The sequence below is a fragment of the Cupressus sempervirens genome, chromosome 9, assembly GCF_028749045.1.
Source record: "Cupressus sempervirens isolate cs-2001-9-10 chromosome 9, ASM2874904v1, whole genome shotgun sequence".
Taxonomy (NCBI): domain Eukaryota; kingdom Viridiplantae; phylum Streptophyta; class Pinopsida; order Cupressales; family Cupressaceae; genus Cupressus; species Cupressus sempervirens.
In genome coordinates this window covers 57,230,465-57,248,710 of record NC_143126.1, presented here as the reverse complement: position 1 = coordinate 57,248,710, position 18,246 = coordinate 57,230,465, and positions in this window count along the sequence as shown.

Sequence of the window (18,246 nt, the reverse complement as noted above, 5' to 3'; positions counted from 1 at the left end):
ATGTAAATAGTGAAAGCGAGGTGAAGTTAGTGTAGACCGAGTAGAAAATTAGTTGAAACCGAGCAGTAAGTTTAGTATAAGTTGAGCAAGAAAAATCTAGTTGGTGCCAAGTGAATAAAGTTAGAATGTGTCAAGCACTAGTAAAGGATTAGTTGATATCAAGAAAACTAGTGTTATAGTATTTGTCTAGTAAATAGAGTGTTATTGTCAAGTACTAGTAAAATAAGTTAGATGAAAGATTTAACAAATATGAGGCAATAAAGTTGATTTTGTGAATTGTGTGAAGTGTGTGGAAGATAACTATGATGAGTCAGTGTCACATAATTCAAGATAAACCATTTTGAGGAAAATTCAAAGAGGGTTGTGGTGGAAGTTTCTAGAAAGGGATAAAATGGAGAAATGCTTAGATTCAATTAAACTAACCGAACCCTAGAATAGATGATTGTGGTTAAGTGGAAAAAGACCTAAATTCTCTATTTATAGAGATAACATGATCAAAGAAAATAATTCTAAGTTGTTGCTTTGTATGTTTCTTGAATACAAGAGTCTATAGTTGGCATAAAAAGTAAGAAGGCTTAAGGTGATAAAGGCTTGAAGGGTGGACAAGCTATCAGAGATGAAGAAGATGAATTCTAAGAAGAATGGAGAATAGAATGTGAGATATGTATTATGTAAGTGAATTATTATTGTTATTAGATCAAGTACTACTATTACTCTCTAACAATTTTATTAGTCTGGATAAATCCTTTGGACTATGGTTGACCTAATAAGCATTAGAAAATTCTTTAATAGGGTGACATTTTAATAGAATGTTCTAAATTCCTTTAACAAGGCTCATCCCTAACAAAGTGATTGAAATCCTTTAACCAAGTCACATTTAATAGTGTGCTTTGTAATCTTTAATAGAGTTGGCTCCTCACACGACTCACTTCAGAAGAGTGAAAATTGGTATCATCTTACTAGGTGTTTATTCCAAACTGATTTTTCATGTAAAATACTTGTCTAAAAATTTGTGATTGATTTTTTGGTATTGCATGTTTGCAGTGCTACAAAGTTATTTTTCCATAGGACATCAATATGTATATGTTTAAGATATTGAATTGTCAATACATAGATAAGAATAAGTTGTAGTATTGAAAAGTTTTATTTGTTCATTTTGACCTTGGATAACTGATTCACCCCTGTCTAAGTTATTCTAAAGTATTCCAATAGATAATGGTCCCTAACTAGGGGAAGAATGCCAACATTACTAGGTCATGCATATCCCATTGGAGTACTCAAGTAAAGGAAATTATGTGCAATAGGATTTCTTTGGCTCAAAGGAATGACCCCAACATATTGGGAATGTATAATGACACTCACCTAGATGTGGTTGATCCTATCACTCTACTTATGCCTCCAGTTGTAAATTTTCTTTGTGATCTAATTTTGGGCTTTATTCTTTTGTGTTTCCTTGTGTTACCTTTATGTTTCATATAAATAAATTATGATGAAAGAAACAAATTTATGTTTAGGATAAAGACAAAACTTAAAACAAAAATCATTGTAATCAAGATTTTATAAATCACCAAATAATATTTCACTTGGTACCTTCCAATGCAATTATAAGATTGGGGTTTAAACATAAGTCCTTGGTAGAATGATTGGGTTGGTGATTTAGTATACCATTTTGAGTCACACAATTTTTACCTAAATCCTTCTCCACATTCACACTTCTCCCAAATTGAGTTATAAATAAACCTTTGAAACTTTTTTATATTATATGTAATCTGAATTCCTAATTAATTCCACTATTTTCAAGCCAAAGTTGTACAACTTTCCTAGTTCATTCCTTATCAACATCTCCCTAGTAGTGCTGAATTCACTCATCTAGATGTAAAGGATTTGTGTTCCCTATTTTGTGTTGATAATTTTATAATGAAGAACCTATAATTATTTTATATTAGATTTTAGGCTTCATAGTTCTAGTCCTTTTATTCCTAAAAAAATATTATGGTATCTCCAATAATTTTTTGGAAACATTTAGGATCCTAAGAACTTGATTATCAAAATTAGGCATGCTTTCAAGGTAAAAATATATTTCTAAGGGTAGGAATTCTTCTATTCATTATTAGCTATTGTATTTTTATTTTTCTAACATTATGATTTATATTAATGTATTCTTTTTCAAATATGCTTGTACACAATTTAAAAATTTTCATTTGAATTAGCAAACCTATAGTAATTTCTTGCTCATTTTGGTAAATGCCTTGAATATTTGGGAGGGTTCCCAAATCCAACTCTAGTTAGGATCCTCATTCTAATAATTGTTGACCAATCCAAAATTTCATATCGAGACTAAGATGCTCATTCATATGATTCTAGAATACTTACATAAAGATTTGGGAATAGGTCTACCTTGATAGGTGGTATCAACTTCCTAAGCCTTATTATAATTCTCCACAAGACCCTAATCATATGTTTGTTAGATGGCCAATTTTTAAAAAATATCCTAAAGTATTTTTTTAAAATCTCATGATAATCATAGGAAGAAGATAAATTAGAGTATGTGTTTTCTAGTTTTGATCCTCTCCTACATGATCAAAACCTTGTTAAAAGCTAGAAAAAGTAGGATGAAAGTGTATTTCCTTTCAAAGGAAAATTCAAAGCATAGAATATATGCTAATTTTTTTTTTTAAATGTAACTACACCATAAAAATAAGTGAATCCATAAATATTATGCATAAGTAGAGATAACAATATAAACTAAAGTAAGATACTATCATAATACAATCATGCAAAAATATAAGACTTAAACTACTTTCACGGATTCCTTAACAACCCAAAATATACTTCTAATGGAGTGCCAGTGTTCTTGAAACTTGTTATCAAGGACTTGGATAATGTGGATTTAATCACAAGAGGATAAGATGATATAAATGTATGGCTATACGTAGAGGATACTAAGAAACCTAAAAATCCATCCAAATAGAAATACATTTTAATCTAAAGAGAAATATTCTAGTGGTAATTAAAATACATATCCATGGCCTTATGGCCATCAAGAAACTAGTAACATACTACAAGAAGTACAAGGTTGCAAGGTAAGAAATGAAAAATAAAACACAATGAATTGGATGAAAATTTTAAAATTATGTAGGGAAGTTGATATGTAACATGCTAGATCTCATGAAAATAACAATGTAATTACAAGTGATATTCACAATATAAAATTTTCAAATTAGAGAGGTAGAAATATCACTTTGTAGTGAAATTATGATAAATGTAAACATAGAAGGTTGGTGTAGACATCAAAATACAATCTTCTCCCATAAAACTAATAAACTAAAAGAAAATCCATATGTTGACCATATTGTATTCTAAGAAGACAACTAGATTGACATCAAATAACATAGGACAAACAACACTAAAGTTATATACACATGATATAAAATAAATTATAGAACAAAACTTAATCTACTAATCATGTCAATAGTTGTGTGTGTGTGTGTGTGTGTGTATGTGTGTGTCTATATATATATATATATATATATATATATATATATATATATATATATCTGTGTGTACCTAAAAATTATTGATTTATGGAAGTGTAAACTAGATACTAAATGGGGGGCCATGAATCAAAATCTATAACAATTTATATTTTTCCCAAATTCATCCACGTCCGTCAATAACTTGTGCATGCACTAAAAATGTAAAATTGTTGTAACATGTAAATCAGTTCAATCACATTCATGAAAGTAATAAGACATAACACAATATTTGTTACCCAAAAACAATCCCAGGTGAAGGTAAAATTGAGGTGGAGATGACACACAAATATTTACTACTATAGTAATTAAATAAACTAGTTGAGGTTGTAATGTTTGACCATAAAATATGATCTACTCTATGAGTCTATCTTGTCAAAGACTCAAGAAACTATTAGGTTTCACCTTGTTAAAGGATTTGACACTTATAAAAATGTAAGGACTCTATTAGGATATTTACAATGATCTATTAAGACCACTCTATTAAGATATTTACCTTGATTCGAGTCTATTAAAACTAATTCAGTATCCAATTGTCAGTTTTCTCTATAAGCTAATTTCAAGTCTTCTCCTTACTAACTGATCCTCTCCTCTGATCTGATAACACTTTTCTTTCCCTTTCACATTTACTACTTATGAATAGGTCACTTTCTTTATTATATGATAATAGAACCCTTGAATGACTTTTGATCTTCTCCTCTCACATTCTCATACGATCTCCTCTCTGACCTTTTCATCATGTATATGATCTAGGTTAAGATCATCATTGTTTAAAGATTTCCATAAATAGTTTTCTAGATGGTTCCATATTTTACCTCTTCATCATGATCATTGAAAATATACATAGGAATATGTGATCCATGTCATGTGAATTTTCTATAACAACCTCTTCAAACCATAAATAAACTTTCAAAGTCAGATTTTTAATCATTTTGCCTAAAACTTTGTTCCATTCCTAAGTTTTATATAGACTTTGCATTGCTTGGTATTTACTATTTTTGATGCTTGGCATTGTTATTTGTCAAACTTTTTTAACTTTTTATGCTCAACATATATTATGCTCAACACATACTATATCACTCAATGTTTGTATACTTGGAATGTACTCAGTTGCTTATAACTTTCTCTATTGCTGATGAGATTAGTACATATGTAAAAAAAATTACTTTGCAACCATACACTTGCTCAGCTTCTATATAATTTTCTTGGTACATACTATCCTATGTACATGACTCAACCAATGTAGAATAGCTCAATCACAATGATGACCATCTAACTCTACCTTTTAAATGACTAAGTGGTTGACACTAATAGCCAACAATGGTTAGAGATACCAATAATATATATATAAACACACACACACATACATATACATATATAAATGTATATAAATGTATATGTATATGAATGTATACATATATGTCTATGTATGTGTAAATATCTATCTATATATGTATATACATATATATTTACATATATATATATATACATATATATATATATATATATACATATATATTTACATATATATATATATACATATATATATATATATATACATATATATATATATATTTACACATACATATACATACATACATACATACATCCATACATACATACACACACAAACATATATGTTTACACACACACACACACACACATATAAAAAATGTAATAAAAGGAATAGAATTAACACATTATGCTCAAATTGTATCATTGGAAGCATTTTTCTACCTATATTTTGATCCCAAATGATAATTTAAAATGCTACTCATCCACATGGTACCCAGAGGACCATCTTAACATGATTACAAATATAGAAATCCAACTACAAATGAAAGGTATGCAGACACACAAGAAATAGCTAACACATAGATAAAAACATACCAATAAAATGCAAAATAAAATGTTGTTAGAAATACAATAGGAAAGGTAAACCCATAAAACTTTCACCACACATCAATCCCAAACATTGAATGAGTAAACTTAAATAACCTACAAAGCTTATACATCTAAATCATGTAAACATGTAAGCATTCATACACATAACACCATATATGATTACCCAAAAACCCTCCAAGTGAGAAGGTAAAACTCAGGTGGGGATGACACCCATAAATATTTACTACTACAATAATAAAGTGTATCCAATGAAGGTTACAATGTTTTGATCATGAGTCATGATCTACCCTGTGAAAGGTCTGCCCTGTTAAAGGCTTACAAAGACTATTAGGTCTCACCTTGTTAGAGGATTTCAACACCCTGTTAGAAGTGTGCCTTGTTAAAGGACTTTAACACACAATTAAGTAAGAACCCTATTAAAGGATTTCATATAGCCCATTAGGACTAATTTGTTAAGATATTTTGATTGAAATCACTTGTTAGAATGTCTCAACTTTGATCATATAGTTTTTCCTGATAAAGATCACCTCTAAACATTTGTCTTCTTGATCATTCTTGATCAAATGTCTCTCTATTGTATGCTTTTCTCTATCCTTTGTTCTACTCTTACTGATTTTATAATCAATCTTACTTCATAACTTCTAAACCACCATGAATACTTTGTTTGCACATACAAACATCTCTCTTCACTCCTTGAATTCCTTACACACTCATTGATAGAGAGTAACTTAGGGTTTTGTCCTCTGTAAGAAGACTTAGTGACTTAGGGTTGGGTATGAATCTACAACTAAGATTCATCCATTTTTCTACTTATTCCTTCCCATTTTTTGATTGGCTACATGTAATTGCATAGTGAATCCAACTTGAGGTTCATCCTTATCTCCAAAATATTGAAATTCAATCTTAAGTTGGCTCAAAAATGGTTTACATAGTTGTGTCAAAACTATGTCACTCAGCATATAAAGTCTCTAATGCTTGACATTTACTAATCTTTCTACTATGACTGAGTACCTACATTGTTTGGCATCCACTATTTACATGGCTCCTGTGTCACTCAACATATATTTTTTCTCAGCACTTGAGTGACTCGACACATGAGTGGCTTGACATTCACTATGACTTGGCTTGGTCTATAATTTTCTCAACATATGTTACTTGTTTGTCATGAAATAAGTAAGTAACTTAAGTGTGTTGACACTTAGTTGTCAAAACCAATCTAAGATCAACAATCTCCCCCTTTGACATGAGTTTCAAACACACTTGAGTATACATTATCATCCTTAATCTTATGAGCATAATATATCTTAGCTTGACTTATATACAAAAATTCAAAATTCTAAAATTTTTCAATAACTTAGATACCTTAAAATTTGATAACTCCCCTTGAGTTGATATGTATGTTCTATATCCAAAATTGGGTACTCCTGTTGAGTAAATGTGTCTCTGCTGATACACTTTGGCTTCAATGCATTGTTTTCTTGATACTCTTTCATTTGATACTTCCTTGTATTCTCTTATTCTCCCAAATGTAATATATATCTCCTATTCTCTTATTTCATTCTCCCCCTTTGCTCTATTCTTATACTCCCCCAAAAAAAAATATCTCCCCCTTTTTGACACTTATGTCAATGGGCTATACACTGATTGTGTGTTTGTTTAGAAAAAAAATTGTGAACATCCAATATCATCTTAAGAGTTACATCCCAGTTCTCACATATACATCCAATGACTTGATTTGGATTGCAAGCTTGGTAGCAAGGTGAACTAGACCATCTAACGTCAAAAGATTGGGGTCTCTCTTCAGTAGGATTTTAGCATAGCCTAGTTCCTTGTGAATTATTTCCATATGGGGGGTGAGGGTTGCTTGGATGCTAGTCAATTTGGCCCTTATGTTCGCCTCATCTATTGTCAATATAGCTAGCTAACTTTGTGTTTGAAGCAATGTCCTAAAATGCTTCTCACTCTGAGCTAGATTTGTTGGCAGTCTTGCCCCTAATGTAGAAATTTGGCTCTCCAAACTTAGAATGTGACTTCTGGTCTCTTGGGTGAAGATTGTTGGATTGTATAAGTTTGTGTACAATGAGAATATGTTCTCAAGTATCTTCTTCACATCCTTAAACTTAGTTACCAATGCAACTTGAGCTAGTGCTATATCACCAAATATTTTCTCATTTACTTTGTTTTGGAACTTCTTTTCTAACCACTCAAGTAATTTAGAATTTGTATACAAGTTTTTGTTACTAACCTTCTCCACTATATTTGTCAATTGATCCATTGGTGGCTTGGTCTCATATGAAGTTGGTAGACTAAATGCATCTAAAAAGATGTATTTGATGTCATGAAATGCCTGCTTCTACCTATACTCCCTTCTAAGAATTTCCTAATGCTTTTCCTTGCTAGGGCCTACTACAATATGCCCACTTGCTCTATTTTCATGGTATCGAAATCAAATTTTGGTAAAATTATCTCTTCATCAAGGCTCAACCATCCATATTGAATTACTTCTTTAGCCTTTGATGAACTGGGGATTAACACTGAGATCTACAATGGAGTAGCTTCTATGCTTGGCTTCTAAAGAGTATGACTTGATGGAGTGCTAGATACTGGTAAGGTTACCAGGGCTTGGATGGATATTTTATCCTTAAATTGTGGTGTCATCTCACTCTCTTCAGGCTTTCCCTTTTCTACCATAATGACCTAACTTGCACCTTGTCCTTGTATAGTAGGTGCAAATAAGTCTATCTAACCTATTTTTGTAGTAGAAACCTGTGCTTCCACTATGCTCTTTTCTACAATGTCAATTTTGGCAATTGTATCAACCTTATTTGATATGGCTTTTGGTATTTTTACCAAAGGTTATACATTAGTGACTAGAGGGATGATAGAAGGTTATTCTTGTGGATTCACCTTTTCCCTTGCAACATCAGTCATTGATTTCTATAGCTCATCCACACTGACCAAAACACAATTGTCACAAAGTTTGGCTTGTAGTGTAAACTAATCTAAGATCTTCTTCAAATCATCATTAGTAAGGGGATTGACATTTGGAGCTAATAGATCATAAACATCTTTTATATTTATTTTCTTAGTAGTCTCAATTGTGACATGTGGATTGCTAACATTTGACAATTGTGTGTCTTGCACACTTCTTTTGTCTACTCAAGCTTAGTTGTTACCTTGTCATCTTCTTATATTTTTGTTCCTCCTTGAATTGTGTCACCTTTTTCACCATCTCCTTCATCATCCTTTACTTCAATGGGTTCTTCCTCTCCTTTGTTTACTATTTTCAACCCATAAGTAAGTTTCTACATCTAAGTAGTCTTCTTGACAACATCCTTAATGTTGTTTTGCAAAAGGATGAAGGCTTTGTATCTAGGTACAAACCTAACTACATACTTCTTCATAGCCTTAGAAATTTTTGCCTTTGTTAATTCTAGCATCACTTGGGTTAAAGATGTTTCTCTTATTTGTTTCTCCAAGTTTAGACAATAGTGCCATTTTTGCTCAACTCAATCATATAGACTCTTAGGCATTGAGTTGGCAATCTCTAGCGGAGTTGTCTTGAATTTTTCCATTATGGAATATATGGCCTCCTCCACTTGACTTTTCTCTTCTTTACCCAATTTATCAAAATCAACATGACCAAATCCTAATAGGTCTATACTATTTCTAACATTTTCACATAAATTATCAAGATCTAAAAGAGGATTATGAATTACCACCTTAAACTAGTTGTTGTCATTTGATTTTGTATTCACTTCATCAGTCTCTACTTCTGCCACATACTTTCTTCTTGGTTTCTTTTGCTATTGACCTTCTTGTTCAATTTGTTTTGTCTTTTCCTTGGCTTTTTGCATAGTTTCACTTTTTCTTTCTCTTTTAGTATGTGTAGTAGACCTAGCTTGGCTTGGTTTAACAATTTTCTTAGCCCTTTCCACAAGTTGTGCCTTGGCCTTCCTCTTCTTTTTCTTGGTAGGAGTAGATGCTTCCATGGCTTCTTCTCCCTTGGCACCTTTAGTCTCCTCCTATTCTTGATCTTCTCCTATGCCTTGTGTCAAAGCTAGAGGTTCTTATGGTTGGGTTTCTTCTTCTTCATCATCCTCTTCTACTTCTTCTTCTTTAGCACCCTCGCCGAAGTTGGCTTTCAACATCTTTACTATCTTCTCCTTTTTCTTCAAATTTGAAATAGTCTTCAATTCCATGGAAATTTTGGACTTAACCATCTCATAGTTTCCAAATATATTTTCACTTTTATCTATCTCTTCTAATAGTAAGGTTTTGATTTCTGTAGAGGCCTTATCCACATTTATTTCATAACCAACTGGCCTCAACCATCTTACTCTTGGTGTAGTAGCTTGAAAAAATGTATAGTTAGCATCCACAAGAAAACATACATCATCATAAGGATACTGGTATTCTTAATCTTTCCTTCATTAAATTCTTGAAGTCTTCAAAATAGCTTGTTATTAGAGATTCAAAATTCTCTCCTACCTACTCAATATACTCACCAATCTAAGCTACTACTAATCTATTGGTTTTCCATCCCACAGTACCAAATGAGGGGAATGTGTTTTGCACATAAAAGAATATACAAATCAAAATTGAATTAAATTTCCAATGTGAACTCTTAGTTTTCCTGATTTCTCCAAGGTTCTCCATCAATTTTTGTAGTTGTAGTTTAGCTAGATCATATGTATGATCTTTCTTTACATTCTTATATCCCACATCCACAACTATACAAGGTACAGTATTTAATCTACTAGATTGATAGAACTTGTGTGATATTACCCTTACAAAAAAAAAAAAAAAGGATAATTGATTTTATCTATTGCCATACCTCTTTTGTTCGAGACAACTCTAGTGTTCTTCTCAATCACTTCCTTAGAATCACTTCTAAGTGTCTTAGGCTAATCTAGACTTGGGTAACTAGTCACCCTATGGATTATTCTCTTAGTTATTTTAATAGGTCCATTGTCCTGCCATAATGAATCATCATGGATTCAGCTAAGCACTATCCTAATCCACTCTATCTTGAATACATTTGGAAAATCTAGGGCTCATATTAGTCCCTTTCTTTCAATTATTTTGAACTCTTCCTTCAAAACACCATTATTAAAAATCTTTTTATATGCCTCCCTAATCTCCATGTCACCAATGCTACCACTCTTATAGTTATACCATTTCCTTACATCTTGCACCATTAAATTACTTTGGTGAAATCATTGATAATGCACCAAAAGGGTCTTGCTTATACACAATTTTAGGAATGGCTTTGAAAATAGGTTGTTTGTCCTCATTCATTACTAACTAAACATTCAAAACTTCCTTCCCTTCTACATTCTTGGAACTAGACACCATAATGAGAAACTAGGATTTACAAAAATTTTAACAGCATAGCTCAGCTCTTGATAAATACCTTGTGAAATCTAATAAACTAATGTAGAATTGCTACTTAGATCTTTCTGCAACTAATTTGATAGATTTCCAGATTTCCTTCTACTCTACTTGCTCTTTCTCAAAATTGAAATCTTGAAAAATGAGCTAAAATTTATAAAATACCCTTTGAAAACCTTGCAATTAATGTTGAGTACTTACATAGCTGTAAGCTTGGCATCAACCAATTTTTGGCTCACTCAACATCCATTGACATTTCCATCACCTAGGAACCACTATGAGCTTAGCATCAACTAGCCAGACTACTAGCTCGACATCTTCAAAATTCACTCAGTACACATAGGAAATATTTCATACTTGGCAACAACATGAAAAAATCAAAGATTTATCTTGAATTTATAACAACATCTTGCATCTTTATTCATGCAAATGTAGTCCTTTTAGTAATAGCTTCCTTTGGAATTGATGTATGATATTTCTTTTATATATTAGTCCCACATACCTTTTAATTGCCTAGTTTGATGAGGTGTGATCACCTGACCCATTGGGTGAAGTGATTCCTTCTCCATTCATTGTGTTGCAATCATCCTTCTTTTTCCATGTCTTATTCATCTCATTTCTTATGTGTTCAACATCTACCTTGCCTTTTCCTTTACCAAATTCATAACTTGGTGCCTTTGACCTAGTTGAACAATATGTACTAATGTGACCAGTATTCAAATAGCTAAAACATGTGTTTGACTTAACCACCTTTGATACTTACCACTGAAGTGTGTCCTAATACAATTCTTAGGAACATGTCCATATTCTTGACCATAATGATAGCTAATAAGAGTTTTCACTGTTCCTTACCTTTGTTTTTGTGTTTGATGACCACATGGGTTTTGATCTACATTCAAAAGCTCTATGTCCATACTTCTAATAGTTGTAGCAACATCCTTCAAATCTTTGTGTATGCATGGTCTTGGTTCTACATTCATGTTCTTGATGACCTTGCTTGTTGCACTTATGGTAGTGAACCATGTTCTTAGGTTTGACGTTCTGATTTGTAGTCTTTATCTTTCACACATTAGCAATATGTCCTTTCTTACCACAATTATGAGAAGTAGGTTTGGAGTTCTTACCTTTATTGTTCTTTTTTACTACACTTTTTGATGATTCTCCTTCTTTAGTACTTGTGTAACCCAGTCCTGATGTATCATTATTGGATCTAGGGGATCTCAATAATTGGTCAAAGTATTTTATGGCTTCATTTCATTTGTTGAAACTTTTAGCAAATTCCTTTTCTCTCTTTAGGTCACTTTGAAATTGTTTATTCTATAACTTTAATGTCATTATCTTAATTTCCTTGACATTCAATTCATAGTTGGCATTCATCATTTGGCTTAGAGTATCCAATAGCATGTTGAAAATCTTGGTTAGCTCTGATGATTTCTCTTCCAGTCTTTTGGACAAAACATTTTTTTCTTCTTCAATCATGGCTTTGTATTCCATGGTTTTCTTCTTCTTTTTAGCCACTTCACATAGTTGTATAGCTTGTGATTCTTTCTCTAATTTGAGATTTATGATTTCCTCAGCTTGGGTTCTATTATTTTCCATTGCATCTGCAATTGCTACATCAAATTCATTTTAGTATCCATCTGCAAATATCTTAGTAGTGTCCATCTCTTTGTATTGTGTGTCATTCTATGCAATGGAAATCTCTTTCCTTCTCTTCAAAGAATTCTTTACGTCTTCTCTTGTTTGATTCAGTTGATGTAGTATGAGATGTATTTTTATCTCCTAGTTCTCAATAGTCTTTCCCAACTTGTAAACTTCCATTTCAAGATCTTTCCTCAAAGTTTTAAAGCTCTTCTTTCAAAGAATAAGTCTATGATACCAATTTTTAGAAATACAATAGGAAAGGTAAACTTCTTCTTCTTCTTCTTCTTCTTTTTTTTTGGGGGGGGGGGGGGGGGGGGTGGTTGAATCAATTGTTTAAACTTGGACCCATAAATTTTTTACCACACATCTATCTTAGACATTCAATGAGTAAATTAAAATAACATGCAAAGCATATAGATCTAAATCATGTAAGCATTCATACACATAACACCATATATGACTACCCAAAAACACTCCAAGTGAGAAGGTAAAATTGGGGTGGGGATGACACCTGAAAATCTTCACTACTGCAGCAATAAAGTGTGTTGGAAATTGTTGGAAATATTCAAGATTATGCTAAGTTATTAAGAGGGGAGGGGTGAATCAGTAACTTCTTAAAACTTTAACAATTTTAATTCTTAATCTACTAAATCAATTAGCACTTAATTCATCACATTTGATCTAATTTCATGCATGAGAAACTAAAAATATGAAAGCATCCGTGCAACACTTGAACACAAAGATTTGGTGACCCAAAAACCTTCCAAATAGAAAGTAAAATTGGCGTGGGGATGATACCCACAAACTTTAGTACTGTAGAATAAAGTTGGCCTATTAAGGTTTACATTGATCACTTCTAATGATTTTCCCTATTAGGAGCAAATAGGACTACTATGTCCACCTTGTGAGAGGATTTAAAAACATACAATGAAGTATGCACTCGGTAAAGAGACTTAGAAAAGATTGTTAGGCTCACCTTGTTAGAGGACTTTGACTAGTTCACCTATTAAGATGAAGCAGTAGGTCTCTGATTTGCAACTAAGTTTGCTGATAGAGATTCCTTAATATATTGATCACCTTTCTATGATAGATTTGTCACTGCTACTCCTTGTACTGATATGGCCTTTAAAATTCATTATTTTCTGCATTCACAATACATATGCTTTCACATTCTCATTCTTGCACTTTCTTGATCTTGCTTAAATTTTCATTACATATTACATTGGATATGATACAATACATCACATATATATACCAATCCAATTTACAAAATTACAAAGTTGTCCATGACACAAGTTAACACAAATATTGCAAAGTTAGCCCACATGAAGATACTTAGGTTTTGAAGATTGACTCGGTGAGATTCTAATGCTCAACATCCACTATCACTACTTGGTATCATCATGCTCTTGGTAGACGTAGAAGCTCGGTCCATACTGATCACTTTCAAGTAGTCTTGAACTCAGTCTACACTACTGACTTTGTAGATATTGTGCAACCTAGTAAACATTGAATCACTTGGTTACCATAAAGTAGCTTGGTTAACACTGGCTTCACATCACCTAAACTATAAACTTGGTAGATACTACAATGCTCAGTAAACATAGGCTTCGCATCACATGAACTACAAACTCGGTAAAAACTGATAAACATGGTATACACTAAAATGATCAGTTTGAACTTATGAACTTCACACTAATTGAATCTACTCAGTAACCACTAAGATTAGTCCAAAAGACTTGGTAGCAACTATAGAAGCTTGGTGCCTATTGAATTCTATGGTAAACATTGTAAACATTTTAGTGAGCTTGATAACTATACATAATCTAAAAAAGTGTGTGTCACTAATAACAAACTTAACTAATATGTCAATAAGAAATATGACCAATCAATCAAATAAAGGTGAGATATGTGGTTGTCATTTATGGCAACATTTGTTTTTCATTTTAGTCATGATTATTTGTGAAGGAAAATTGTCTAAGTATTAGATAGTGTTACAATAACATGACAAGATTTGTTGATAGAAAAATAATCCCTTGGAATATTCTCTGGTGTAGTTAACTAGAGATGCATGACATCATCCTAATGATGCATACTAGTGCACATGTTTGTACGAGCAACTAAGTTCAAGTTATGAAGGAAATAGTGATGTAGTGGTTTCATAGTGCAAAATAGAGCATGTTAGTAGAATGAGTTAAACAACTTGAATAATTATTTTAATTATTAATTCTTGATGAGCTAACTCTAAGGATGATATGTGAGCTAGCTAAGGAAGAATTTATTAATATGTTTGGTATATATAAAGAACTTCATTTGCAAATTTTGTGAGTGAAGAGAATGAAAAAAAATGCTATGTGAAGTAATGCTATGTGACATGAGATATGATGCAATTTGATATATGCATAGTTACCCTTTGTATGAAGAATAGATAATCAAAAGAATTGAAAAGTATAGCAAGTAATTTAGTTATGTGCAGTTACTAACAATCAAAAGATTTATGAAGTACAACAAGTGATCTAGTTTTGTATGTATATCTATTCTCTTGAAGAACTTATTTCTATAGTTACATGTTAGGGTAGTGGCCTATTCTTGCACACATTTGTATATGATTTACCAACTCCTAGGAGGGTTAAAGAAACTCTTAAAAAGGTTGAGGTTTATGAAAAGGCCTAGTCTCCTAATAGGGACTTGAGACACTATACATTCATCATAGACTCCTAACAAGGTCGATATCCTTCAATGGATTCTTTATATAGTGAAGCATCTTGTGGCTTTCATCCCCACCAAGGTTTTCCCTTGGCCATGGTTTCCCTAGTTAGAAAAATATGGTGTTATGAGTTCTCTTCATGCATGGTTGTTTATATTGTTTAGCATTATTGGTTCTCTTTCTTATGCTTGTGAAAAAGTAATTAGTAATATTCAATTGTGGGTAAAAAGATTGAAAATATTGATTCACCCCCCCTTAGTATTATTTATTTCTAGCAATTGGTATCAAAGCCTACTTATTTAGAAGAGGGTTAATAGTTTGAATAAGATCCCTATGGATATGGAACAATTGAAGAGGAGTTTTGAAGAAGCTCTTCAAAAAATTGATCTTCTTACTAATGAAAGAGATGGCCTAAAAGACAAATACAAAAGCTTACATTGGTGAACTAAAGGACAAGATAGATGACCTGAAGCAAAAAGGGTCTAGTGAGAAAAACAGTAATGATGATATTGAAGATCTAAAGAAAGAAAATCAGATCTCTAAACATGAGTTAAAAATAGTTGAACTCAAGTTAAGTCTTAAGAAAAATGGAGTAAAAAATGACTCTGAAATAAAAGCTGAAAATGCAGATCTAAGATCTCAGTTAAGCAAGGTAACATCTGAATTGGAATCTATCAAGTTAGAGCATGCAAACTTAGAAAAATACAACATTATTTTGAAAGGTGAGTTGGTGCAAACCAAAAAAAAATTGAGAAATTATATACCAATAGTATAAATATTGAAGAACAAATATCTCTACAGAGACCTATAATACCCCAAAATTGGCTCATTGCCATGCAAACCAATTCTAGTCTATTTGATCGACCCTTAAGCTCTATGTCACTAGGCAATCCTAATTTTGATAATTTCTACTCGACCTAAGTGTCAAATGTAGAAAATCATTAATCTGTATTAATCGTTTAATTTAATTAATTCTTGAATATTCATTAAATTGGCTAAATTAACCTTTTAATTGATTTAATTTAATTATAAGTCTTGGTACTTTAATTAAATCAAATTTAACCCTTTTAGCTAATATACATTAGGAATTAAATATATTTTATTTAATTAAATATTCTTATTCTAATTGTTAAATTTAATTATTCAATTTAGAATAATCAATTATGAGGTCACATTTAATTTCTTTAAATCAAATATTTTCTCCAATATTATCTCTTCAGTATAGAAATGGAAACTCTTAGTCAACTGAAATTAGAAAAGGAAATAAATCAGTTAATACCTTATCCCATTCAAAAGAAATTAGTTAACTTCCTTTTTGTAAGGAAACTTTCCATTCTAACTGAATCTTATTTCTGATCTCAGTTGTTCATCCAAATTAATCTTGATTGTTGATGGGTTTTAGGAATTCTATTTAAGAGACTTCTAATCCCTCATTATAGGGGTTGGAATTTGAAGTGCATCAAATCTTTGCCGAATTGCATACTCACTTCTTTTATGTTATCATAGCTTTTCTTGCTCAACATCAATATCATTTAGTTTAATACAATGCATACATATAGATTAAATTCTTTTTCTTATTTCTAGATTAACACCTCCATCTTTCATCTAGATTAATTGCATTATCATATCACTGCATAAAATCCTAAAAGGTCTAGTTGTCTGCTTCTTGGTCTAAGAGAAAATAGGAAAAATCCTTCTAGTTAGAAGGCAATAGGTTTTTTCAATTGGATCTTTTAGATGAATAATCCAAAGTTTATTCTGAGATAATCTTGTAGGTAAGGTCAAAAAAATGAGCAAAAAAATGAACGATTTTCACTTTTATTAAGCTTGAAACCTAGCATTTATTGCTTTCATGCTTATAGCTATCACTCAACTTCCAAATGATTTTTCCAACTTGGCATCAACTATATTTTATTCACTCGGTAGCTACTAATCTTGTTTCACTCGGTAGGCACTATCAAGTTTTACTTGGCAGCTACTTGACTATTCAACTCGGCATGTACTAGAGTTTTACTAGGTAGCCAAAGGTAACTCAACATCATCTTCAAACTTTTATCTTGAGATCTTAACCTATGCAGATTTCTTCTTTGTAGTGCTCCTATGTTCTTTTTGACTAATGTATGATACATCTTTATATGTATCAGCCCCATGTGTCTTTTTGGTGCTTTATTTGAAGAGGTGTGATCAGTTGACCTCTTGGGTGAAGTGATCTCTCCATTTGATGTGTTACATTCATCGTTCTTCTGCCATGTCTTCTTCATATCTTCCCTAATGTGTTCCACATCAACTTTTTCTTTGCCCTTGTTAACTTTAGTCTTGGGTGCCTTGGCCTTTGTTGGATAGTTCCTACTAACATGTCCAATCTTCAAGCAACTAAAACAAGTAGTTTGGCTCAAACATCTATTGTAGTTCCCCTTGAAGTGTGTTCTTATGCAATTTTGAGGTATATGACCATATTCCTTATAGTAGTGATGACTTTGCCTTGTATTATAGTCCCAATTGTAGTGTTGTGCATAGTTTTTTCTCCTTATATGTTGATTAGGTGTCCACATAGGCTTTGATATGCATTCAAATGCTCTCTGTCCATATTTTTTGCAGTTGTAGCAATGACCCTCAAATCTTGGTGTCCTCATGGTCTTGGTTCTATAGTCTTGTGCTAAGTGTCCTTATTTTTTGCACTTGTGAGAGAAATTTGAATTTGTAGTCTTATCATGCTAATAACTATTCTTGCTTCTACACACATTAGAGGTATGTCCCTTTTTGCAATAGAAATGACAAGTAGGTTTAGTGTTCTTACCTTTGTTGCTTCTTTCTTCTACAGCCTTGGATGATTCTCCTTGTTCAGTGCTGATGTAGCCAAGTCCTGAAGTGTCATTACTAGCCCTTGGTGATTTCAAAAAATGCTCAAAGTACTTGAAGGCATCATTGGGTTTGTTCTATCTTTCTTCTATTTCCTTTTCTCTCTTCAATTTATTTTGCAATTGTTCATTCTGCATCTTCAAGGTGGAGATCTCAATATCCTTCATGTTTAGCTCATGATGAGGATTCATCATTTGGCTCAAG